The sequence below is a fragment of the Schistocerca nitens genome, chromosome 1 (genome assembly GCF_023898315.1).
Source record: "Schistocerca nitens isolate TAMUIC-IGC-003100 chromosome 1, iqSchNite1.1, whole genome shotgun sequence".
Taxonomy (NCBI): Eukaryota; Metazoa; Arthropoda; class Insecta; order Orthoptera; family Acrididae; genus Schistocerca; species Schistocerca nitens.
In genome coordinates this window covers 1,038,148,559-1,038,176,550 of record NC_064614.1, presented here as the reverse complement: position 1 = coordinate 1,038,176,550, position 27,992 = coordinate 1,038,148,559, and positions in this window count along the sequence as shown.

Genomic DNA, 27,992 nt, shown 5'->3' with positions numbered 1-27,992 from the left:
ACCAGAAGGACCCACGAGAGATTTAATGTCAAGTTATGACGCGTTTATTGACTTTGCCTGTATTTTGTAATGGTATCCCCCAGCTCTAACGTTGCAAAAAGGACAGGAGTGTTGCGGGTAATGTTTTGTAGATTACGAGGTCTTTGGAGATTGTGTACAAGCTTGGTTTTCATGGACGTGTGGAAGGAACTGGCTTGACATGGGCTCCAAGTGACATTGGGGAAATTGAACTTACGAGAGATGAAAGTCAGCTTGTTTTAAATGTGCATAAATGTGAGTTATTGTGAACTTGGAGGAGAAACATTTCTATGAGATTCAATTACAGTGACAATAGTATGCTGCTTGATTCAGTGACGTAAATAAATAACATCTTTTGAGAAAGGATTCTGCGATGAGAAAATAAAATTTTCTTCTTCTTTCACGCATGCGCATTTTAGTGAAGTTTCACGTAATTTTCTGTTCAGTAACAAGTAAAACGTTGCGTGATAATACATACAATTTCTCAGAACAGTAAAGGGAAACCACCATCGAAGGAGAAACGACACTGAAAGATGTGTGGGCCAAAAAAGAATAAAAACTGTGTTTCCTCAAGGCGGCATCTTTATCCAAACCGAATTTGTTCAAAAATGGTTCAAATGGCTCTAAGCACTATGGGACTTAACAGCTGAGGTGATCAATCCCCTAAACTTAGAACTACTTAAACCTAACTAACCTAAGGACATCACACACATTCGTGCCCGAGGCAGGATTCGAACCTGTGACCGTAGCAGCAGCGCGGTTCCGAACTGAAGCGCCTAGAACCGCTCGGCCACATGGCCGGCCCGAATTTGTTCCATTCCTCCGTTAGCGAGTGAAACAGGAAGAGAAATGATTAACATTGGTACAAAGTACGCTCCACTGTGCGCTGTACGATGGCTTGACGTGATGTATTTAGGTGTAGATAATCCACAAGTAATTACGCTGTAGACGGAAAGACGGGACGCAGCGCCACTTCGCTCAATCCGAAAGGCCACGATATTTAAAACCATGCTGCGATCACGCATCCAGAGTGGTTTTAATTGTAATTGGTTGTCCCTCCGGAAGCCTACATCCTTTTGTGTATGTCTCTATCCAGTGATATCGTCTCATCTCATTCCATATTTTGTTCCCCTGAAAACTAATTTTGTACTTCATTTTAGAAAAAAATACGTAACTACGACGCGTGAAAGTGAATCCCAAAGAAGCTTTTTGGCAATCAGTACTACTGTCGTTCATTGCGAAAATGTTTTTCGAATTTCGACTGTTTTTTAAAATTCACCTGGCACTATTCAGGTGGAGGAGTTTCAGCGTACTCGTCGTCAATGAATTCGTGAAGAGTCGTTGTGACATCTTCCAGATGTAATGTGAATTCCATCTGACTATTTTTTTGTATGGCACATACTTAGAGAATCCCACCCTATAGAGACTTTAATCATTCAAAAAGCTATCAACTTTTCTTCACGTACTGGACTATGTTCAACTTGTATTGTATTGTATTGTATTGTATGCTAACCGGGGACCTAGAAACGACGGAGACGCTCCGTCCCGGCCGCAGCCACAGTGGTCCACAACCCCACGACGACTACCGCAGTCCACTTCACCCCTCCGCCGCCCCACACCGAACCCAGGGTTATTGTGCGGTTCCGCCCCCGGTTGACCCCAAAGGGAACGTCTCACACCAGACGAGTGTAACCCCTATGTTTGCGTGGTAGAGTAATGGTGGTGTACGTGTACGTGGAGAACTTGTTTGCGCAGCATTCGCCGACATAGTGTAACTGAGGCGAAATAAGGGGGACCAGCCCGCATTCGCCGAGGCAGACGGAAAACCGCCTAAAAACCATCCACAGACTGGCCGGTTCACCGGACCTCGACACAAATCCGCCGGGCGGATTCGTGCCGGGGGCCAGGCGCTCCTTCCCTCCCGGAAAGCCGTGCGTTAGACCGCACGGCCAACCGGGCGGGCTCAGCTTGTATTACTCTTTTAGTCTGTTTAATGCTTTGTATTTTAACATAGTTATGTGAAAGTAAGCTCGTTTCTCATTACAGCTCAAAGTAAGAATCGGTATTATCAACTTGCAATTCACACTGCGGTCGAAGCATTGTCGAACGGCTCATATCGCCCGTTGAAGTGTTTTGAAGTGCCTATCTGCTTCGATAATACTTGTATATTGGTGCATATAACGGTGTTATTGCTTAAATTTATCTGATGATTGTCGAATCGTAAAGGAACTTCTGTGTCTCTCAACTGTTAATAAGCTGGCTCATTAGGCGAACATGAAATGTTAATGTAGAGATATTAGTATTTCTATGTCGTATGTATGCAGACTGAAGCGACAAACGTAAATTTGTACCAAGGCCAGGTGTCGAAACTGCGTCTGCTGCTCACTAGCAGATGCGCTGATCACTACGCCATTCTGGCACAGTGGCTTTGCACAATGTACGGAATGGTCTAGCACATCCCCTCCTCACTTCAAATACCATTTCATGCCTTAGCCCACTTGCTATTCCCCATAAACTCGAACGGCACTGCAGAGGCTCTCCGACTGTATTCGGATAGACACTCAGCATCGAACGAAACGGGGGATCCTGCCTGAAACTGTCATAGGTGCTTTAATCAAAGGAAAATATATGTTTCCAGAGACCATTTCAAGGCTTAAACATCTATGATGTATATATGCAGACTGAAGCGACAATTGAAAATCTGCATCAAGGCCAGGACTCGAACCCAGGTCTGCTGCTTACTTGGTCATATAATTTAATTTGATTAATATTTCTATTTGATATTGAATTTTACACATAATAATAAATGTTCTACGCAATAGAACCAACTATGAAACGAGCGATCCAATTCTGCATTGATTGTCGTCTCTTAAAACGATAACAGATATCTTTTCGATCCCGAAAGATGACTGTCTCGTTTCTGAGCACCGTTTGTGTTCGTGTTAATTATTTCATCTGTGTGATGATGATGAATTTCTATCTCTTTAATGAAGGTCTCACATTCTCAGAGCCTTGCTAATGAGTTGCTGGAGGTGTTCTTTTTGTGGAGGCATCGATATGTCAATTTGTCAAAATTTTTTTCTCTGTTGCTTATATGTTTCAACGCTTACTATGATTCACAAAGTGTGAGAGGGGCTTAAAATGCCATTGATCTTTCCATCTCGAAGAAGAAGTATGATATTAATAGAGATTCACAGTTTATGGTTCAAATGGCTCTGAGTACTATGGGACTTGACATCTGAGGTCATCAGACCCCTAGACTTAGAACTACTTAAACCTAACTAACCTAAAGACATCACACACATCCATGCCCAAGGCAGGTTCAAACCTGCGACCGTATCAGCAGCGCGGTTCCAAACTAAAGCGCCTAGAACCGCTCGGCCACAGCGGCCGGCCGAGTTCTATGCCTATTGTACTCGGTCAGTCAATACAGGGACTGATGATACTGGTTGTGGATGATGATCGATGTTCCATATGTGCTCGATTGGAGGCAGATCTGGTGATCAATCATGACAAGGCAACGTGCCGACAATCTGTAGCGCATGGTAGGTTACAACAGGATATATGGGCGAACGTAATTCAGCTGTTAAACACCCCCTGGAAGGCTGTTCATGAATGGCAGTACAACAGATCGAATCGCCAGAGAGACGTACGAATTTGTAGCCAGGTTGCGTCGATAATCACGCTCCAGCTGTCATTCAAAATCGTATCCCAGACCGTAACTCCTGGTGTAGGTCGAGTGTGTCTAGCACACAGACAAGCTGGTTACAGACCTTCAACCTGGTCTCCTCCTAACCAACACATGGCCATCGTGGCACCGAGACAGAACCAGCTTTCATCAGAAAACACAAGACTTCCACCATGTCCTCGTGAGCTCTCACTTAACAGGACTGCAGTCGTTAATGGCGATGGATTTGGGTCACTAAAACATCCGCTACTGGGCATCTACACTTGAAGTAATCTATTTTCAACAGTTCGTTGTGTCACTATGATGCCAGCTGCTTTTCAAATTTCTACTATAGATGTAGTACGATGCGCCAGATCCCCACCCCGGAACGGATGGTCTTCCCTCTCGGCTGTGCCAAGTAGTCGTCTGGAGCCCGATCATCTCGCGACCGTACATTCTAGCGACATCAGCTGCCAGGAACCACGCACAGTGGCCACATCCCTGACAAGTCTTTCTGCAGTATCGCAGAAGAAAGATCTAACTGCTGGTAGCCCTTTCACAAGTACTTGATCAAACTCATTGAGGTGCTGACAATGGCGTATTTGTCGCCATAAAGACATTCTTGCCTAACATCAACTCACCACGTCAAGTCTCAAACGTAAATAACGCTCGCGAATGTTAACAGCGTGTATTTAAAGTAAATCTGATTCGCATCCTATAGTGACGCTACTAGGACCACCCTTATGCGACTGGAGTGAAATTTGAATAGACATGATCTTTCAGTTCTACAAACAGGCCTACCAACTTCCATTTATGTCGCACAACTTCCTTTTGGTGTTACCATTTTTTCCCATTAATGTAGTCTATTTACGTGACATAAGGCTGATGTACCAGGCGGTTGTAATATAAGTGCAGCTACTCCCAGAGGCATTGTGGAGATACAATAGGAAGCTCCCATATCTCTGTTAAACACTTCAGCAATGTGATATATACGATAGGCAATAATGTCTCTGTCATTAAAAGCCTCAAGTCCTTCAACTTTAGACACTTTGTCTCCTGGGCACCGTACAATTGAAACAATAACCCATCCATTGCCAGCTCTATTCTGATCATTATTTTGTAGAGTGAAATTCAACACTTCTCCACAAATAACTGAAGGGCCATGCACAACCACCTGCCTATTAACGCTATTAACATGAATATTAATGTTGTCAGTAGCTTTATAAACTGACTGGCGTGAGCGCCTCCTCATTCCTCATGTTGTAGCGTGGCATCTCTATGACTCCGTGCTGCTGCTCGTGCGGCTGCTCGACGACTGGAGCCGTTTTGTGACAAACGTGACAGTAATTATCGTAACAGTCAAACTTGGTAGATATGCTAATGCGTTAAGGCGGAACCGGTTTACACGGGAAAAAAATTAGTTCCAGTTTTGGCCACTAGGTGCAAATCTGGCACTTTGAATTCAAGGAAGAAGTTTAAAAATGTTTCCATGTGTAATGGATTAAAACGGGACACGGACAGAAAAGGTGAAACAGGGGAGAAAGGCATAATATTGATTTTATTATTAACCATTGCTTACACAATTTAGTCGTTATGAGCACTGGAGACGTAGACGAGATATTGTACAGCGCCAGATTTGCCCGTGGTGGCCAAAATTGGAACTAATATTTTTCTGGGGTAACTCGGTTCCACATTAACGCTTTAGCATATCTGCCAAGTTCCCGGTGCCATACGACAATCAGGGCGCACACTGGACGTACGTGAGTAGCAGCACTGTAATTATAACCACCCAGTATAACATAGTCCTTGCCGTGTGTGCCCTTTTGGAGTCTGATCAGAACTATGTTACGCGTGATTCATGGACGGCCAGGCGCTCTTGTATGTATGTTGTATCTGCTATCGTCGGCCTTTGTGGCCGAGCGGTTCTAGGCGCATCAGTCTGGAACCGCGGGACCGCTACGGTCGCAGGTTAGAATCCTGTCTCGGACATGGGTGTGTGTGATGTCTTTAGGTTAGTTAGGTTTAAGTAGTTCTAAGTTCTAGGGGATGTTAAGTCCCATACTGCTCAGAGCCGTTTGAACCATATCTGGTATCTTTTGGAGGATACAGCACCTTTCTTACCGTTAATTTTGACTACGCAGGCACTGAAGCAACGAATGAATCGCACAGTTAAGAAAAATCACCTTGAAATTGCTAAGAAATACTTTGTTCACTCACATTAATGTGACCACATTTCAAAAGCCTCAGCAACAACCTTATATAGCGCGGACCGCTGCGAGAGGTGTAGGAAGAGAATCGATAGAGTTCTGGAAGGTTCCGACAGGGATGTGGAGAAATGCCAACTCCAGTGCCGTGGACAGCTCGGCTAGATTTGGTGGTCTTGGCGCGAACAGTCTGATCGATGTGGTCCCACAGACCCTCGACTGGGTTTAATGGTTCAAATGGCTCTGAGCACTATGCGACTTAACTTCTGAGGTCATCAGTCGCCTAGAACATAGAAATAATAAAACGTAACTAACCTAAGGACATCATGCCCGAGGCAGGATTCGAACCTGCGACCGTAGCGGTCGCTCGGTTCCAGACTGTAGCGCTTAGAACCGCACGGCACTCCGGCCGGCAACTGGGTTTAAATCCAGGGAGGTTGGTGGCCATTGGAGTACAATAAACTCATCCTGGTGCTCTGCGAAGCAGCATGTACACTGCAAACTGTGTGGCACGTTGCATTGTTCTGCTGGTAGATGTCAACGTGCCGAAAAAAAAAAAACTGCAGGTAGACGTGGACAAGGTTGTGAAGGATAGATGCATAATTGTGATGATTCATTGTGCCTTCTAGAATGACGAGATCACTCAGGGAACCCCACGAAAACATTTTCCGACCATAACGAATGCAGGGTGTTTGCTTTCAGACGTTTAACTTTATACATGCCAACAACCATCTGTCCTGTGAAGCCTCAAATGTGATTCAGTTGGGTAGGCTACGCGTCACCACTCACAGAACGTTCGGTCGTGGTAATGGCTTGCAAATTCCAACCTTCGTCGCCTACGAATAACAATTCAGCATGTGTCCATGAACCAGGCGCCTGCTGCGGTGACCGTACGCAGCGACGTTCGCTGAACGTTCGCGGTCAACTGCTTAACAGCTGCACAGCTATTCGTCCACGCATCTGCAGCCGTCTCTCACGCATGTCAACCATGGCCAACGACGCAGCACAGCTGCCGCGGCACCGGTTTTGGGCAGCACTATTCCGCCATCCGCGATATGCTTTAACTACGGCAGCACGTGAACCGCTTACAGAGTTAACCGTTTCACCCCCTTCCCCCATTACGTCAGTGACTGCACCGTTGTCCACCCCTCCCTTACCCTTACCGACACGCTTTGTATACCCTCCACTGTTAGTGCCGACACCTGCCGTCTGTGAATGATAATTGTACGTTGAACGTCCAGATTAGACGGTGGTCACACTAATGTTACTTTACCGTATTTAAGCATACATAACTATTGGCCATTAAAATTGCTACACCACGAAGATGACGTGCTAAGGACGCGAAATTCAACCAACAGGAAGATGCTGTCATATGCTAATGATTAGTTTTTCAGAGAATTCACACAAGGTTGGCGCCGGTGGCGACACCTACAACGTACTGACATGAGGAAAGTTTACAACCGATTTCTCATACACAAACACCAGTTGACCGGCGTTGCCTGGTGAAACGTTGTTGTGATGCCTCGTGTAAGGAGGAGAAATGCGTACCATCACGTGTCCGACTTTGGTAAGGGTCGGATTGTAGTCTATCGCGATTGCGGTTTATCGTATCGCGAAATTGCTGCTCGCGTTGGTCGAGATCCAATGACTGTTAGGAGAACATGGAATCGGCGGATTCAGGAGGGTAATACGGAACGCCTTGCTGGATCCCAACGGCCTCGTATCACTAGCAGTCGAGATGACAGGCATCTTATCCGCATGCCCGTAACGGATCGTGCAGCAACGTCTCGATCCCTGAGTCAACAGATGGGGACATTTGCAAGACCACAACCATCTGCACGAACAGTTCGACGACGTTTGCAGCAGCGTGGACTATCAGCTCGGAGACCATGGCTGCGGTTACCCTTGACGCTGCATCACAGACAGGAGCGCCTGCGATGGTGTACTCAACGACGAACCTGGGTGCACGAATTGCAAAACGTCATTTTTTCGGATGAATCCAGGTTCTGTTACAGCATCGTGATGGTCGCACCCGAGTTTGGCGACATCGCGGTGAACGCACATTGGAAGCGTGTATTCGTCATCGCCATACTGGCGTATCACCCGGCGTGATGGTATGGGGTGCCAGTGGTTACACGTCACGGTCACCTCTTGTTCGCACTGACGGCACTTTGAACAGTGGACGTTACATTTCAGATGAGTTACGACCCGTGGCTCTACCCTTCATTCGATCCCTGCGAAACCCTACATTTCAGCAGGATAATGCACGATCGCATGTTGCAGGTCCTGTACGGGCCTTTCTGGATACAAAAAAATATTCGACTGCTGCCCTGGCCAGTACATTCTCCAGATCTCCCACCAATTGAAAACGCCTGGTCAATGGTGGCCGAGCAACTGGCTCGTCACAATACGCCAGCCACTACCCTCGATGAATTGTGGTGTCGTGTTGAAGCTGCATGGACCGCTGTACCTGAACACGCCATCCAAGCTCTGTTTGACTCAATGCCCAGGCTATCGAGGCCGTTATTACGGCCAGAAGTGATTGTTCTGGGTACTGATTTCACAGGATCTATGCTCCCAAATTCCGTGAAAATGTAATGGCAGTTCTAGTATAATATATTTGTCCAATGAATACCCGTTTATCATCTGCATTTGTTATTGGTGTAGCAATTTTAATCGTCAGTAGTGAATAATCGGCTGATAAGTAGCACCAGTCCTATCCAATTTTGAACGTCATAGAACGAAAGGGTGCTAGTTACCTTAAGGAGTGTGTCAGAATAAATTTTTGGTACTTCCTTCCTTTCCTCTTCTCTTTGTGGTCAGAGCACGGGATGAACGACTGTCTGCACCATTCATTTCTGATTTTCACATCGTGTTTATTCTATACGACATATGTGGGAGAAAGTAATATGTTTTTAACAAGAGACGTTTCCTCGAGGCACATTACCTAACAAGTAACGTCTGCCAGTGATGTTTGTTGAATGTCTACCAATGGTTCAAATGGCTCTGAGCACTATGGGACTTAACATCTGAGGTCATCAGTTCCCTAGACTTAGAACTACTTAACCATAACTAACCTAAGGACATCACACACATCCATGCCGGAGGCAGGATTCGTACTTGCGACCGTAGCAGCTGCGCGGTTCCAGACTGAAGCGCCTAGAACCGCTCGGCCACATCGGCCGGCGAATATCTACTTAGCGCTCTCATGATCAATGAGCGAACTCTGCCACTCTTCTTTGGATCTTCACTAGTGTACCATTACTCGTAATTCTACTTGCTAGGGTTCTAGATCAGGGATCACTATTCTAGAACTGGTAGAACGAATGTTTTGTGAGCCACTTCTTTCATAGATGAGCTACAGTTCGTTAATATTCTTCCAGCGTACCTCAATCTGGCATCTTCATATCCTTCAACTAAAGTTAAGTGCTCGTTTCACATTGGATCACTCCTGACGGGGACTCTCTGATATTTTGCATTTTTTACTGTTTGGATGGATGTATCGCTAATAGTGTAATCGAAGGGTGATAAGAATTTTTCGTGTATTTTTGAGCAATACATGGTATAAGGGGCAGTTAAATAAAAGCGAAGCAGATGGAATAAAAGGAAGTGAACTCTTTATTTTCTCAAAGGTTATCCCCGTAATTGTTAACATATTTATTCCACTATGAGACAAGAGAGTCGATGCCTTCGTGGAAAAGTGTTTGCGATTGCGTACGGAAAGATCATTGTACCTTGGCGTGCACCTCTTCGCCAGAACCAAATCGACGGTCACGAATGTCTTTCTTCAGGGTTCCAAAAATATGGAAATTGCCTGGGGAGAGACTGGGACTGTACGGAGGATGTGTAAGGGCTTCCCAGTGCGCGGGCACACATGTTGCCAAGGCTGTTTCGTCTGTCCTGCAGAAATGTCGCTTGGAAGTGCTTACACGTACTCCATACAGTCCCTATCTCTCTCCAGGCGATTCCCATGCTTTTGGAGCATTGAAGAAAAAGATTCGTGGCCATAGATTTGCTACGGACGAAGGGGTGGACATGTGAGTAGAATCATGGTTCATTAGGCAAACACAAACATTTTTCCATATAGATGTTGACCGTCTTGTCTCACAGAGCGATAATATATTAACAGTTTTGGCGATTTCTTTTGAAATAATAAACAGTTTACCAACTTTTTCCATCTGTCTCGTTTTCATTTGAATAAGCCTTATATTTGGTGACGTTAAGGCTCAATTGCCATTCTTAAGAACGTTCGTTATTGGATTCTAACAGATAAGATGACATTGAGACGATGATGTGATAGAAGATGAATAGATGATATTATAAAACATACGGGGGCAGAATGGCTGAGGATCGCTGAACATGATACTGCATAGATAACTCTAGAGAATGCCTATACACATCAATGAATCTCAAACAGTTGACGAGCATAATGCAGATTATTATAAAGATGATGATAATGAATCTTTGTATCGATCGTTGCGCCGTCCTGGTTTTTAAGTGCTATTAAGCTTTCTGCTTATTATAAAAAGTGTCTTCCCGACAGAAAAGTAGCAACAATACAAGAAACTGTGACAAGCCATAATAATAGACCTCGTATAATCATTTATCGACAGCCAGGAGGTGTTCTGGCGTACTGCCTGACGGATGTGCGTCACAGGTTGAAACCCTGTGCTTTTTGACGCTGCCGCGCTTGGACGACATTCTAACCGCTACGTTCCTCTTACTGCCCGGAGTTTCTTCACAGATATTTTTGTTGGCTCGATGAATTTTTTTATTAACAGCAGCCATTACGTTATGAGGGTCGGCGAACGTTCAACAGAACTGAACTAGCCGCGCGGAGTGGCCGCGCGGTCTGTGGCGCCACGTCACGGATTGCGTGGCCCCTTCCCGCCGGAGGTTCGAGTCCTCCCTCGTGCATGGGTGTGTGTGTGTTGTTCTTAGCATAAGTTAGTTTAAGTAGTGTATAAGTCTAGGGACCGATGGTCTTAGCAGTTTGGCCCCTTAGGAATTCACAGATTTAGAACTGAAATAACGTTGGGTGTGCGGCACGAAAGCGTAGTGGGACCTTTAATATTGTCAAGGTACATGAATTGTTCGCCGACGGTGCTGTTGCCTGCAGAAAAGTGTCTTCTTTGAGGTATCGATGGACGTGGATAAAATTTCCACTTGGTGACATGAATGGCAGTTCTGTTTAAATGTGGAGAAATTGAAGATAATGCACTTAGTAAGGAAAAGCAGCCGCATAGTATTCGATTACAAGATTAATGTTGAATAAGTGGAGCACATCACATTGTTTCAAATGCCGCGCGGTTTCAGGCGTCCTGTCACGGGCTGCGCGGCCACGCTCGCCGGAGGTTCGAGTCCTCCCTCGGGTATGGATGTGTGTTTTGTTCTTAGCATAAGTTAGTTTAACTTAGTTTAAGTAGTGTGTAAGTCTAGGGACCAATGACCAATGCAGTTTGGTCCCTTAGGAATTCACACCCATTCACTCTTCACATTGTTTAATTATGCAGGCGATATGAAGTGGGCCGAATTGGAAAAGTCTATAATAGGCAAGGGGAAGGAAGGCTTACATTTGTTGGATGATTCTGGGAAAATAGAGTGCAGCTTTAAAGGAAATATCTTGCAAGACGCTAGTGAAACCATTTATGAAGTACTTTTCCAGCTTTTGGACGTCTTATCACTTAGGTACGAGAGAATCCATAGACGTGCTGTTAGGATCTCAGGTGGTCTGTGAAGGTCTGATGTTTTCTGATATTTCTAACTTGGAGAATTGTTGGATATCCGCCCTGATCAGGTCGTAAATTCCCTGTTATACCCTTGCTGTGCTTCCTGATAACTGCTGCTTTGCTTAGTCCTACGTTAACGGCTACGCCCTCCATCACTCCATTCCTTTCGCTGTCCATGTAGCTACCGTGGTGGGAGGCGGCAGTGGAAGGGGTGGCGACTCCGCCTCCTGAACATTTGATCGCAGTACGGCATAATTTAAAATCACTGGATTTTGAATATGCTCTGACAAATAAATTTAGTAATGTTCTGAGTTGTCGGTTGAGTTGTACCCCTAAGACGCTACAGACCTGATCTCAGGTGACCTACAGTAAGGGAAGTTCCTCATAAAATTGTGCAAAAAACATTGTCATGAAATGAATAATGTCTTTCAAAAAGGAAATTGCTGGGGTGGTGTAATTAAACCTGAAAATATGGATACCACACCTCACACAGATATACATGGTGTTCGGATATTCCCGTTACAGACTTCTAGGACTCGTCGAGGGAGAGTGAGTACATAATATTTTAAATAGGAAACAATGTCAGACAGGAACATCGTCAGCGAAGAATCCATGTACCCTGAGAATATTAAATGTTCTACTACGCTTCCTTGTGGCACATCTAAATTAAATGGTTCAAATGGCACTGAGCACTATGGGACTTAACATCTGAGGTCATCAGTTCCCTAGAACCTAAAACTGCTTAAACCTAACTAACCTAAGGCCATCACACACATCCGTGCCCGAGGCAGGACTCGGACCTGCGGCCGTAGCGGTCGCGCGGTTCCAGCTGGTTTTCAGATCTTACCCAGCCGAAAAAGATTGCCTTTAGAGTCTTACACAATGCAGTTTTTATGGAACGCAGTCCAGCCTCCCCTATGCTCCTGCTGTGCGTACACGGGAGGCTGCCATTTCCCTGTCCTATAACAACTCCTAGATGGCTTTCAACACTAAACAGTTTTATTACTCTCAGGTCCATCTAAGTTAATTTCACTGTCGTGAGCCAGGTAAAGAAAGCCCCGCAGGCGGCAGAAATAACAGTTCTCCCTCATCATATTGATATGAAGGGAGAAGTGATTAACAGTGCAATAAAAGGAAGTAGTGAATATTGCCGCCGTTTTTATGCTTCGTTGAAGACTTGACTATACGGGCTACTGCTACTGCACCTCATATAGAATTAGTGCAGTAGTTTCTTAACCAAAGTACTTACGACAGTGACTCCTCTCTAGTTTTACATCACTCTGCATTCGCCAACACACCGTGTAATGTGTAAATGTTGTTGTTGTGTGTCCTGTTCCAGTAGGCGTTCACTCGTTCTCCAGTGAATAGTGTTAGTTACAAACAAAATTCTGCAAAATATGTTTAGTATTTGTGTGTGCTTCTCAATAAGTCAAGGGAACGCAAAAGAAAACGGATAAGCTAAAGCAAACCGTAATAGCAAATACTGGCACAAAATTACGCTTAATTATGAAATGATGAGTTAATACGCCAACCATTTCACTTTAACATCCTTTGCTTGCAAAAGACACGCTACCAATACATGATAAGCTGCAAATGGTCATTCAGAACGGTATAGGGTAAAATAAAGATCATGACAAAACAAAAACAAAAAAAACTGTTCTTTAGGCCTAATTATCGTAGATTAGTTACTACCCAAGATATATTCAAGGTTCACAGGTTTTAGTAAGAAAAACGCAATGATAATGGAATGGAGGTGATGAAACGTGGTTTGGGTCACATGAGAAACAGTGTTTAGCGCAACAGGCGCACCTTATATCCATTAATTTTAGCTGCAAACACGCCAAATACAAGAGCAGCATGTCCAAATGATGAATGTCTGATATTTATATTAAGTGTGGCATATCGTCAGATCCCCCAATCGTTTTGACCTTGAACTCATATATCCAGTTATTGCAACTCTCTATGCACACACTCGTGTTAACTGCCGCTGCCTGGACTTTTTTTTTGTGAGGTGTTTTTACGAGGTGATCAACTGGCGCCCCCGTGCTTCTCAGAGTCGCGCCGGCGCCTGCTCTTCCTGTTACGGTTTAGTTGCTCCTTCCCTGCCTAAAGGGGCGAAGAGGCGATGCCGTAAATGTGGAGGCCGACTTCTCAGACTTTTACGATATCGTAAGTCTTCGTTAGCGTTCCACGTCCGATCTCGTGGCGGATTACTGTCAGTTGATTGCATCGGGCCAACGACTGCGTTAACGACCGCCTCTCCGTAGTCTACGTCTGTGTGAATAAATAGCTGAAAGTTTTGATGACGCCTACGTGGTACTGACTTCTTATCGGTGCAGATATACGATGATTCAACCTGTAGCGCGGTATATAGTAGGAAAGGTTTACGAAGCCAGTGGCAGATACGAATGTAATCTCTCATGCTTAATATCACCAATAAAATTGGGTGGATGTTCTTTTTCTGCTCATTGTTACACTACTGACCATTAAAATTGCTACACCAATAACAAATGCAGATGATAAACGGGTATTCATTGGACAAATATATTATACTAGAACTGACATGTGATTACGTTTTCACGCAATTTTGGTGCATTGATCCTGAGAAATCAGTACCCAGAACAACCACCTCTGGCCGTAATAACGGCCTTGATACGCCTGGGCATTGAGTCAAAGAGAGCTTGGATGGCGTGTACAGGTACAGCTGCCCATGCAGCTTCAACACGACACCACAGTTCATCAAGAATAGTGACTGGCGTATTGTGACTAGCCAATTGCTCGGCCACCATTGACCAGACGTTTCCAATTGGTGAGAGATCTGGAGAATATGCTGACCAGAGCAGCAGTCGAACATTTTCTGTATTCAGAAAGGCCCGTACAGGACCTGCAACATGCGGTCGTGCATTATCCAGCTGAAATGTAGGGTTTTGCAAGGATCGAATGAAGGGTAGAGCCACGGGTCGTAACACATCTGAAATGTAACGTCCACTGTTCAAAGTGCCGTCAATAAGATCAAGAGTTGACCGACACGTGTAACCGATGTCACCCCATACCATCACGCTAGGTGATACACCAGTATGGCGATGACGAATACACGCTTCCAATGTGCGTTCACCGCGATGTCGCCAAAGACGGATGCGACCATCATGATGCTGTAAACAGAACCTGGATTCATCCAAAAAAGTGACGTTTTGCCATTCGTGCAACCAGGTTCGTCGTTGAGTACACCATCGCAGGCGCTCCTGTCTGTGATGCAGCGTCAAGGGTAACCGCAGCCATGTCTCCGAGCTGATAGTTCATGTTGTCTTGCAAACGTCCCCATCTGTTGACTCAGGGATCGAGACGTGGCTGCACGATCCGTTACAGCCATGCGGATAAGATGCTTGTCCTGTCGACTGCTAGTGATGCGAGGGCGTTGGGATCCAGCACGGCGTTCCGTATTACCGTCCTGAACCCACCGATTCCATATTCTGCTAACAGTCATTGGATCTCGACCAACGCGAGCAGCAACGTCGCGATACGATAAACCGCAATAGCGATAGCCTACAATCCGACCTTTATCAAAGTCGGACACGTGTTGGTTCAAATGGCTCCGAACACTGTGGGACTTAACATCTATGGTCATCAGTCCCCTAAAACTTAGAACTACTTAAACGTAACTAACACCCAGTCATCACGAGGCAGAGAAAATCTCTGACCCCGCCGAGAATCGAACCCGGGAACCCGGGCGTGGGAAGCGAGAACGCTACCGCACGACCACGAGCTGCGGACGGACACGTGATGGTACACATTTCTCCTCCTTACACGAAGCATCACAACAACGTTTCACCAGGCAACGCCGGTCAACTGCTGTTTGTGTATGAGAAATCGGTTGGAAACTTTCCCCATGTCAGCACGTTGAAGTTGTCGCCACCGGTACGAACCTTGTGTGAATGCTCTGAAAAGCTAATCATTTGCATATCACAGTGTCTTCTTCCTGTCGGTTAAATTTATCGTCTGTAGCACGTCATCTTCGTGGTGTAGCAATTTTAATGGCCAGTAGTGTACTATCCTCAACTTTTTTCTCGCCTGCGACTCTGTCAGGTAATGATGTACACCCTACACTCCACGGTTTGGTAATTACACTTCCCGAAACAGCACAGAAACAATACAGAAACAGTGCACATGAAGTACATGAAATTATTTCATTTACAAATCGATCGTACAAATGGTTCAGCGGTACCAGATATCGACCAATGTTGACACACCTGAGTTAGTACGTGGTGTAGCCACCACGGGCTGCAAAGCAGACGTTGACTCTGGCATCCAGTCGACGAATACTGTCCTAGGATACGTTATTCTACGCCTGCCATACCTGTTTACGTAGTTCTGTAAGAGTTGCTGGCTGACAAGTCGCACGAATCACTTCTTGTCCCATCATATCCCACACGTGTTCGGTTGGAGGTAAGTCCGGAAATTGTGCTGGCCAGGGAAGTTGCTGCATGTCCTGTAGAGCACGTTGAGTTTCACGGGGAGTGCTTGCGTGAGCAGTGGCCTGTTAGAACATCACCTTCCTGTTGAAAGAACGGCAAAACAACTGATCTAACAACATTCTGGACGTACCGAGCGATGGTTACCGTCCCTTACAGAAACACCAAAGGTGAACGACAGTTGTAGCTTATCGCACCCCAGACCGTCAGACCGTAAGGCCAATGTGTCTCGGACGAATGCAGTCTACGAGGCAGCGCTCACCAGAAATGCGTCGTACGCGCAAACGACATCACTTGCGTGCAGGCTGAATCTGCTTTCATCGCTGAAGATCACGGCGCGCCATTCCATCACCAAAGCGATCTATCGGCAGCAGCCAATCCACACCTGCTGATTCTGCGACACGAGTGTAAGACGGGCTAGAAGTGTGTGTACCCACAGTTGTTATTGTTGTGGTCTTCAGTCCTGAGACTGGTTTGATGCAGCTCTCCGTGATACTCTACCCTGTGCAAGCTTCTTCATCTCCCAGTACTTACTGCAACCTACATCCTTCTGAATCTGCTTAGTGTATTCATCTCTTGGTCTCCCTCAACGATTTTTACCCTCCACGCTGCCCTCCAATACTAAATTTGTGATCCCAGTGATGCCTCAGAACATGTCCTACCAACCGGGCCCTGCTTCTTGTCAAGTTGTGCCACAAACTCCTCTTCTCTTCAATTCTAATCAATACCTCCTGATTAGTTATGTGATCTACCCATCTAATCTTCAGCATTCTTCTGTAGCACCACATTTCGAAAGCTTCCATTCTCTTCTTGTCCAAACTATTTATCGGCAATGTTTCACTTCCATACCTGGCTACACTCCATACAAATACTTTCACAAATGACTTCCTGACACTTGAATCTGTACTCGATGTTAACAAATTTCTCTTCTTCAGAAACGGTTTCCTTGCCATTGCCAGTCTACATTTTATATCCTCTCTACTTCGACCATCATCAGTTATTTTGCTCACCAAATAGCAAAACTCCTTTACTTCTTTAAGTGTCTCATTTCCTAGTCTAATTCCCTCAGCATCACCCGACTTAATTCGACTAAATTCCATTATCCTCGTTTTGCTTTTGTTGATGTTCATCTTATATCCTCCTTCGAAGACACTGTCCATTCCGTTCAACTCCTCCTCCAAGTCCTTTGCTGTCTCTGACAGAACTACGATGTCATCAGCGAACCTCAAACTTTTTATTCTTTCTTGTTAAAGTTTTAATAAAATGATCTACAAGCTCCAGTCATATTAATGTTGCCACTACACCTATGTTAGACCGTCAGCGTGTAGTAACCACTCACGGAGGCAGTCGGCATTGCTTGCAGTGCAGGGTATATGTATCATGTCTGGGGGAGGCGCAATCGTTCTCGTAATGTTGAAATGGGACGATTTATCTGACGTCCAAAAGGGCATGATCATTTGAGTTTGGGCCAAGGGCGGAAGCGTTTCCGAAACAGCTAAGTTTGTAAACTATTCATGTTCAGCCATGGTTTATACCGTGCGTTGCAAAACGGCGCTTTCCAAAAGCGGCGCCGAGGCAACTGTGGTGCACCACAGGACATATATGACACTGTGAACGACGGCTATGGAGATGTGTACGGGCGAATAGGCGTGCAACAACTGAGCTCTGGTGGTGGGTCGTGTGACGAGGGCCTCCTGGCGGGTAGACCGTTCGCCTGGTGCAAGTCCTTCGATTTGACGCCACTTCGGCGACTTGTGCGTCGATGGGGATGAAATAGTGATGATTAGGACAACACAACACCCAGTCCCTGAGCGGAGAAAATCTCCGACCCAGCCGGGAATCGAATCCGGCCCTTAGGATTGACATTCTGTCGCGCTGACCACTCAGCTACCAGGGGCTGACAACTGAGCTACTGATCGCCCAAGTCATCCAAGGGACTATCAACGTGTCTCCTCAATGACAGTTCAATGAACATTGCTGCATATGGGCCTCCGCAGCAACTGCCTGGTTCGTGCATTCATGCTGACTGCTTTTCATCGAGAATGAAGGCTAGAATTTGCACGCTATTATCACAACTGGGTGTCCACTGAGTGGCTATAGATATTTTTTCAGATGAACCACATTTTATGCTACATCGGACAGATGACCTTGGAACTGTTGTCGGAAGGATCCAGGGCGGAGGAGGGACCGGTATGATCTGGGGAATGTTTTCGTGGCATTCCCTTGGTTGTCTCGTTATTCTGAAAGGCAAATGGATCAACACAGGTCTGAATCAATCCTTTGGAACCATGTTCACCCATGTATGCAGTTTGTTTGGCGCGCTGGCATTTATCAGGAGGACAATGCAAAGTATCACATAACTCCCAGTGTAGTGCGTGGTTCGAGTACTAGGTTGTTATGTTACATGTCAAAGCTTACAGTATTAAACAGAGAAATAGAATGATCGCTGTTGTTACAGCTATCTCAAGTACTTCGCGGGAATTTGCTCACCTAAAGATTGCACCTGCAGCCTAAATAGTCTTGGCTCTGATTTTGGAGCTGGAGACAATTCAATTAAAACTTGGACTAATTTAAATAATTCATAATTCATATAAAACAATGTCCTATATTCAATTATTGCCCAAGGAAATGCTGTGGGATGCACCCTGGATTAGAGGTGAATATGAATTACAGAGAGCCTGAATACATTTACAGCTAAAATGAACATCCATGAATGAAGTTCCATACTTAACATCCACATGCAATGAAGAAATGAAATGAGCTAACGTCCTCCATGATGACGACACATGATTAGCAAAGGCATGCTTCTCCCTCGATTTTAACTTGAAGACTGAATATGTAAAATTACAGTTGAAATACACAAACGAAGATCAACACATGAGCTAAAAAAATATTTAACTTAAATACCTCATGTAAGAGGTAGATTATGGAAACCATAACACAAAAAGGTCTTAATCGAGAACAAAAGCACGTGATGGTATTAAAGAAAGGTAAGTACCGAACAAATAGGAATTCCGAGATAAATGAGTTTAAATTGCACTGATTTCTTCGCAAAGGTAATAAAATGCATATGTGTTGGTAATAAACAAAGATAAGCACCGAACAATAGAAGCTACAAAATGAAAAGGATTAAAAAAATCAATGGTATAATCACAGTGGTAACATATAATGTACTCGCAGTTATAAAAATGATTGGCTGATTGAACTGAATCGTTATCTGTTTCGATTAACTTCCACTTGCTGAAGCAGCTGATTGAAGCAAACAATAGCTCACTAAATCACGTAAGTCTCACAGTATTCAACATTCTCGGTACTGAATAAAATTCAGCCACACAGGCTAAGATATTATAAGGCTATAAGACAAAAGCACTAGTGCTTCATCTAGACTTAAAACTTATACAAATTCATAAGTTAACTACACTATCGAGGAGAAGCTCTTACGAGCAACCGATCTTACCAAGCTGCCAGCGGACAGTGAAGAGTTGCCGTAACGAAATAGGGTTTATCTCTCCAACGAAAGTGACCAGAGAGCAGACGTTCTGTATTGTGCCAACATAAACAAAAGGTTCGATCAAGGCAAACAGAAACCTCTTTGGGACATACGAAGCATGTACTACGGTTGGCCACACTGTCACAGTAGCAGACAAATCTGGTCCCGCGAATACGCAAATAGAATTCTAACTGCACATTTATTCATTTGCTATTTCAGGAGGTTAAGGAGTGAACAGGTATAGTGAAATGCGGCACTGAGGTGTTGTATACATGAGTGTGGGGCTCGAAGAAGTAGCAAAATTCAATGGAATTTGCGCAAGTGCTTCTGCATCGGACAGTTAGAAGACAACTTTATTATAAAGGTACGAAGAATGTGCAACTGTGGCTGATACGAACCTACTTAACTATCCACTCTTTTTATACCGGAGGAAATTTACTAACTGCAGTATGAAATTTGGAAATCTGTGGTAAGGTCTTAAGGGACCAAACTGCTGAGGTCATCTGTTCCTAAGCTTACACACTACTTAATCTAACTTAAACTAACTTACACTAAAGACAACACACACACCCATGCCAGAGGGAGGACGCGAACTTCCGACGGAGGGAGCCGCGCGGACCGTGACAAGACGCTCTAGACCACGCGGCTACCCCGCGCGCCAACTGCAGTGTAAAATGAGTTGCAAAATACATTGAGATGAGATTATTTTAAATAAAATTTATGGTCATGTTCTCGTAAAGACACTCCAAGAGCACCAGGATGAGTTTGCCGCCGTCTCCTGGCCCCCAAACTTCCCAGATTTAAACCCATTCGACAATATTTGGAACCACCTCAGTGAGGCTGTTCGCTCCATGGATCCTTAACCGAGAAACTTAGCGCAGCTGGCCTCTGCACTGGAGTCGGGACAACTCCACGTTACTGTCGGTACCTTCCAGAAACTTACTCTCTTCCTGCAATCTGTTAGCAGACTGCGATTCGAAAGGTGATTACTTAGAATTTTGACAGGTAGTCACATTAATGTGAGAGGACAGTGTAATACTTTGTGGGTGTTGTAGTATCTGCTCTGTCTCCTATGTCTAAGCTTGCTAGAGCCCACTACAGTGTCGAAGTGAATGTGTCAAGTGTTTTTTTTCGTCTGACGCTACAGGTAATAAACAAACAGTACAAATAATTAGTCACCTCCAGGCTACATCGCGCTAAATTTCGGTGACGTTGATATTATGTTTCACGAGCTGTTAGAAATAGTCGCAGCCATTTTCTCCGGTATTAGTAGGCTAGCGGCGTGCGATAGTGTGGCTGAGTGTTCGTCAGAATATGAACGTATGTATGTGTGCAGCCCTCTGGACACGGCTCTTGACATTTTGGAAGGCGGTAATGTCGACAGTATACTCGCCTTCAGGCTGTAGAGGAAAGGGCGGGGCACAAGATCACCGAGAACGTTGAAATAAATATCCTGGTCCATTTTCACGGTAACCTGGATGAGTGGGCCCATGTTCTGGTACGGAAAAACAGTGTCAATACAAAACAGTCCACCTTTTGTCTGAATTACGCCCTCCTCACAGTGCGGATTAAACGCACCATTTGGCCATCAGTGGGCTCTGTATCTTGCATCTTTTCCATCTGAAGATGAACCATGTGTCACAAATACAGGTACTGGAACAAGATGAGTGTTGTTCAGATTTTAGATACGCATTATTGTTAATATTGGCATTACAGACAGATGTGAGCATTAAGAACAGCAGTCATACTCAAGACAGCAGTGGTAGCTCTTACAAGGGGACCGCACCTATTCGTCATCACCAGTTTCGTCCAGATTTATGATATATGCAGAGTTATGTCAGAAATGAAAGTGACAGAAGTGTGAGCACTAGTGTTAAGAAATGAAATAGCTTATTTAATCAGAGCCTGACGATGCAAGCGCCATTTAAGCTATCGTAGAATTCAGGTACTGGCTGCCGCCGTGTAAAGAGTACGGGACGGTAAACCGACGGTTCTGGATTTGACTACCAATGCGGAAAATAATTTTAGTGTACGTAAGTTACATAAAACAGCAACCAGACACTTTTTTTGAATTGTTATGTTTTATTCCATGAACAGGTTTTCGAACCCTTTCAGGCTCATCTTCAGATCGTTTCTGGAGGTTAAAATAAAAATAATGATGTTACCTCTAGAAACCATCTGAAGAAGAACCTGAAAAGGTTCGAAAGCCGGTTCATGGAATAAAACATAATTATTCAAAAAGTGACTGGTTGCTGTATTATATAACTTTTTTTACATTCAATTAACAGTCACGGGTTCTAAAATATCCTTAATGGATAAGCTTAATAAATAATTTTAGTTTTTATTTTTAATTTTTACTTCATTTATACTGCAAATAAACGAAATAATGTTCACAGTATTGTGTTCATTAATATTTTCATAGAACACGTGAAAAGGGAAGGACAACAAAAATTTGGGACTGCGAATTAATTTCCAGGAAGGGATTGTAATGCGTACACGAGAACTTCGTATATAAAAATTAGATATTTTCATTATTTTACTGTTGGTGATTTATATATGCTCCGATGATATTCATCTTAAAAACAGGGGAAGCAGCAATTTTGTTGGCTTCTTACACATGTTATAGAGGCCCCGGTATGGGGGCTACCAAGAGAAAACTAGACGCAAGAAAGCTTGCGCCGTTTCCCGGTATTGACCCAGGACAGCTTATTACAGAACCACGACCTATCACCCGACCCGGTAAACCTCGATGTCATTTGCAGTGAGAGCGTAAAGCACTGCTAATGTAATACCTTTCACGGACCACTCATCAAGCTCGGCTGCCCTTTTTGATGTTCTGTGCCTGCGGTTGAGCTGACACTCGTGCCGGTTTATAATGTCGCCCTTCATTTCATTTCCATACTCATCCATAATGAAACAGGCACGACAGGGCACTTACCATGCATTCATCACATGTATCTGGACAATTACAGATTTGTCACAATGTACATATGCAGGGGAAAATAAACCGGACAAAGACCACCAACGGGGCATCTTCGAGGGTGTCGACCTGCGACTTGTATTTTCCCACCAGTACTTGCGCATTGAGGGGTAGCACATTGTACTCCTTTTGTGAGGATCACATAAGACGCTAGCTGAAAGGATTACATACCAATCACTGATATACAAAAAGGAGATAACTTGAAGATTTTACTGTTCACGATTACGCTTCCACCAGGTTTTCGATATTAACAACAGGAAAGGCATTGTGTGGTTCTTGAAGTTAGTCGATATGTAGGAGATAAATAATGACATTGGACATGCAACGTTCCTTAAAAATCGACAAACATAGTAGAAAGGTAAAATGATCAATTTCAACGACTCACCATTTTTAAGAGGCCGTTAGATAATATCCTGCATGACATGCAGCTTTACTGTATGATTAAATGATGATGGCGTCCTCTTGGGTAAAATATTCCGGAGGTAAAATAGTCCCCCATTCGGATCTCCGGGCGGGGACTACTCAAGAGGACGTCGTTATCAGGAGAAAGAAAACTGGCATTCTACGGATCGGAGCGTGGAATGTCAGATCCCTTAATCGGGCAGGTAGGTTAGAAAATTTAAAAAGGGAAATGGATAGGTTAAAGTTAGATATAGTGGAAATTAGTGAAGTTCGGTGGCAGGAGGAACAAGACTTTTGGTCAGGTGAATACAGGGTTATAAATACAAAATCAAATAGGGGTAATGCAGGAGTAGGTTTAATAATAAATAAAAAAAGAGTGCGGGTTAGCTACTACAAACAGCATACTGAACGCATTATTGTGGCCAAGATAGACACAAAGCCCACGCCTACTACAGTAGTACAAGTTTATATGCCAACTAGCTCTGCAGATGATGAAGAAATTGATGAAATGTATGACGAGATAAATGAAATTATTCCGGTAGTGAAGGGAGACGAAAATTTAATAGTCATGGGTGACTGGAATTCGTCAGTAGGAAAAGGGAGAGAAGGAAACATAGTAGGTGAATATGGATTGGGGGGAAGAAATGAAAGAGGAAGCCGCCTTGTAGAATTTTGCACAGAGCACAACTTAATCATAGCTAACACTCGGTTCAAGAATCATAAAAGAAGGTTGTATACCTGGAAGAATCCTGGAGATACTAAAAGGTATCAGATAGATTATATAGTGGTAAGACAGAGATTTAGGAACCAGGTTTTAAATTGTAAGACATTTCCAGGGGCAGATGTGGATTCTGACCACAATCTATTGGTTATGAACTGCAGATTAAAACTGAAGAAACTGCAAAAAGGTGGGAATTTAAGGAGATGGGACCTGGATAAACTGAAAGAACCAGAGGTTATAGAGAGTTTCAGGGAGAGCATAAGGGAAAAATTGACAGGAATGGGGGAAAGAAATACAGTAGAAGAAGAATGGGTAGCTCTGAGGGATGAAGTAGTGAAGGCAGCAGAGGATCAAGTAGGTAAAAAGACGAGGGCTAATAGAAATCCCTGGGTAACAGAAGAAATATTGAATTTAATTGATGAAAGGAGGAAATATAAAAATGCAGTAAATGAAGCAGGCAAAAAGGAATACAGACGTCTCAAAAATGAGATCGACAGGAAGTGCAAAATGGCTAAGCAGGGATGGCTAGAGGACAAATGTAAGGATGTAGAAGCTTGTCTCACTAGGGGTAAGATAGATACTGCCTACAGGAAAATTAAAGAGACCTTTGGAGAGAAGAGAACCACTTGTATGAATATCAAGAGCTCAGATGGCAACTCAGTTCTAAGCAAAGAAGGAAAGGCAGAAAGGTGGAAGGAGTATATAGAGGGTTTATACAAGGGCGATGTACTTGAGGACAATATTATGGAAATGGAAGAGGATGTAGATGAAGTTGAAATGGGAGATAAGATACTGCGTGAAGAGTTTGACAGAGCACTGAAAGACCTGAGTCGAAACAAGGCCCCGGGAGTAGACAACATTCCATTAGAACTACTGATGGCCTTGGGAGAGCCAGTCATGACAAAACTCTACCATCTGGTGAGCAAGATGTATGAGACAGGCGAAATACCCACAGACTTCAAGAAGAATATAATAATTCCAATCCCAAAGAAAGCAGGTGTTGACAGATGTGAAAATTACCGAACTATCAGTTTAATAAGTCACAGCTGCAAAATACTTACGCGAATTCTTTACACACGAATGGAAAAACTGGTAGAAGCGGACCTCGGGGAAGATCAGTTTGGATTCCGTAGAAATGTTGGAACTCGTGAGGCAGTACTGACCTTACGACGTACATTATAAGAAAGATTAAGAAAAGGCAAACCTACGTTTCTAGCATTTGTAGACTTAGAGAAAGCTTTTGACAACGTTAACTGGAATACTCTCTTTCAAATTCTGAAGGTGGCAGGGGTAAAATACAAGGAGCGAAAGGCTATTTACAATTTGTACAGAAACCAGATGGCAGTTATAAGAGTCGAGGGGCATGAAAGGGAAGCAGTGGTTGGGAAAGGAGTGAGACAGGGTTGTAGCCTCTCCCCGATGTTATTAAATCTGTATATTGAGCAAGCAGTAAAGGAAACAAAAGAAAAATTCGGAGTAGGTATTAAAATTCATGGAGAAGAAATAAAAACTTTGAGGTTCGCCGATGACATTGTAATTCTGTCAGGGACAGCAAAGGACTTGGAAGAGCAGTTGAACGGAATGGACAGTGTCTTGAAAGGAGGATATAAGATGAACATCAACAAAAGCAAAACGAGGATAATGGAATGTAGTCAAATTAAATCGGGTGATGCTGAGGGGATTAGATTAGGAAATGAGACACTTAAAGTAGTAAAGGAGTTTTGCTATTTAGGGAGTAAAATAACTGATGATGGTCGAAGTAGAGAGGATATAAAATGTAGACTGGCAATGGCAAGAAAATCGTTTCTGAAGAAGAGAAATTTGTTAACATCGAGTATAGATTTAAGTGTCAGGAAGTCGTTCCTGAAAGAATTTGTATGGAGTGTAGCCATGTATGGAAGTGAAACATGGGCGATAACCAGTTTGGACAAGAAGAGAATAGAAGCTTTCGAAATGTGGTGCTACAGAAGAATGCTGAATATTAGATGGGTAGATCACATAACTAATCAGGAGGTACTGAATAGGATTGGGGAGAAGAGGAGTTTGTGGCACAACTTGACTAGAAGAAGGGATCGGTTGGTAGGACATGTTTTGAGGCATCAAGGGATCACAAATTTAGCATTGGAGGGCAGTGTGGAGGGTAAAAATCGTAGAGGGAGACCAAGAGATGAATACACTAAGCAGATTCAGAAGGATGTAGGTTGCAGTAAGTACTGGGAGATGAAGAAGCTTGCACAGGATAGTGTAGCTTGGAGAGCTGCATCAAACCAGTCTCAGGACTGAAGACCACAACAACAACAACAGATAAGAGTTTCTAGGGTTACCGGAGTGCACTGTCGAAACTAAAATCTCTTTCACCATATAGCTACGGCGAGTACGGAATTAAAAACTTTCTGCAGCCTGTATTGTATTTACAAAAACCTCGGATAACGCAGATGATAAACATATATTTAAGCACAGGAGGTTAAGAAACTAATATCGGATTACGAAGTAGGACACCGTCAATGGATCGTTTCACTGACAGTAAAGTGGTGCGGGGTGGCTGCATTAAATTAAAACTGAAGAAATCAATGTTGTAAAAAGTTCAGTATTCTGTGTAGGTGACAGAAGCAACTTACATGTTAATGTGCTCTGTAGACAGGGCTAGAAACATGGAATTTTTAATTAGTGTTCTGAAAAAATCATGGTGGAGATTTTTGGTGTTGCCTTTCTCCAACTTGTTCCTAAGTGGCGCATTCTTATGTGGACCTGTGGAAGCTTTGTTTGCGTGCTGTGAATGGATATGGAATGATAGTGGGGAGAGGCCAACTGTTCACAAAGCCTACTAATCTTGAATACAAACAACGCTCAAGGAACGGATCATCATCACCAGCATCGCATGCTCCCTCTTCTTGCGAGACGTTCTATATATAATGCAAGAGACTTACAGAAAATTGGTTGTTTAGGAATATTAGGCCACTAACCATCCCCCTATTGTGCACAAGATATTGGTGATGGAAATTTCATCCATCACTCTTTGGATTAATGACCTTGGCTACATAGCAAAAAAAAAAAAAAAAAAAAAAATGGCTCTGAGCACTATGGGACTTAACGTCTATGGTCATCAGTCCGCTGGAACTTAGAACTACTTAAACCTAACTAACCTAAGCACATCACACACATCCATGCCCGAGGCACTATTCGAACCTGCGACCGTAGCAGTCGCGCGGTCCGGCTACATAGCAGAGTGTGTTTAATACTAGCAAGACTGGGAAAGGGGTGATTTTTTTTGATTCTGACTTTCAATTAGCGTTAGTGATCTTTTTACAAATATAACCGGTTGTAAATATAATCACTTGATGTATTCAGATTTATTATGATTTTTCGACTACTGCCATCATCAGATCAAAACTCCGAACTCTTAAAACAAACTTCAGTGATGAAAGATATACACTCCTGGAAATGGAAAAAAGAACACATTGACACCGGTGTGTCAGACCCACCATACTTGCTCCAGACACTGCGAGAGGGCTGTACAAGCAATGATCACACGCACGGCACAGCGGACACACCAGGAACAGCGGTGTTGGCCGTCGAATGGCGCTAGCTGCGCAGCATTTGTGCACCGCCGCCGTCAGTGTCAGCCAGTTTGCCGTGGCATACGGAGCTCCATCGCAGTCTTTAACACTGGTAGCATGCCGCGACAGCGTGGACGTGAACCGAATGTGCAGTTGACGGACTTTGAGCGAGGGCGTATAGTGGGCATGCGGGAGGCCGGGTGGTCGTACCGCCGAATTGCTCAACACGTGGGGCGTGAGGTCTCCACAGTACATCGATGTTGTCGCCAGTGGTCGGCGGAAGGTGCACGTGCCCGTCGACCTGGGACCGGACCGCAGCGACACACGGATGCACGCCAAGACCGTAGGATCCTACGCAGTGCCGTAGGGGACCGCACCGCCACTTCCCAGCAAATTAGGGACACTGTTGCTCCTGGGGTATCGGCGAGGATCATTCGCAACCGTCTCCATGAAGCTGGGCTACGGTCCCGCACACCGTTAGGCCGTCTTCCGCTCACGCCCCAACATCGTGCAGCCCGCCTCCAGTGGTGTCGCGACAGGCGTGAATGGAGGGACGAATGGAGACGTGTCGTCTTCAGCGATGAGAGTCGCTTCTGCCTTGGTGCCAATGATGGTCGTATGCGTGTTTGGCGCCGTGCAGGTGAGCGCCACAATCAGGACTGCATACGACCGAGGCACACAGGTCCAACACCCGGCATCATGGTGTGGGGAGCGATCTCCTACACTGGCCGTACACCACTGGTGATCGTCGAGGG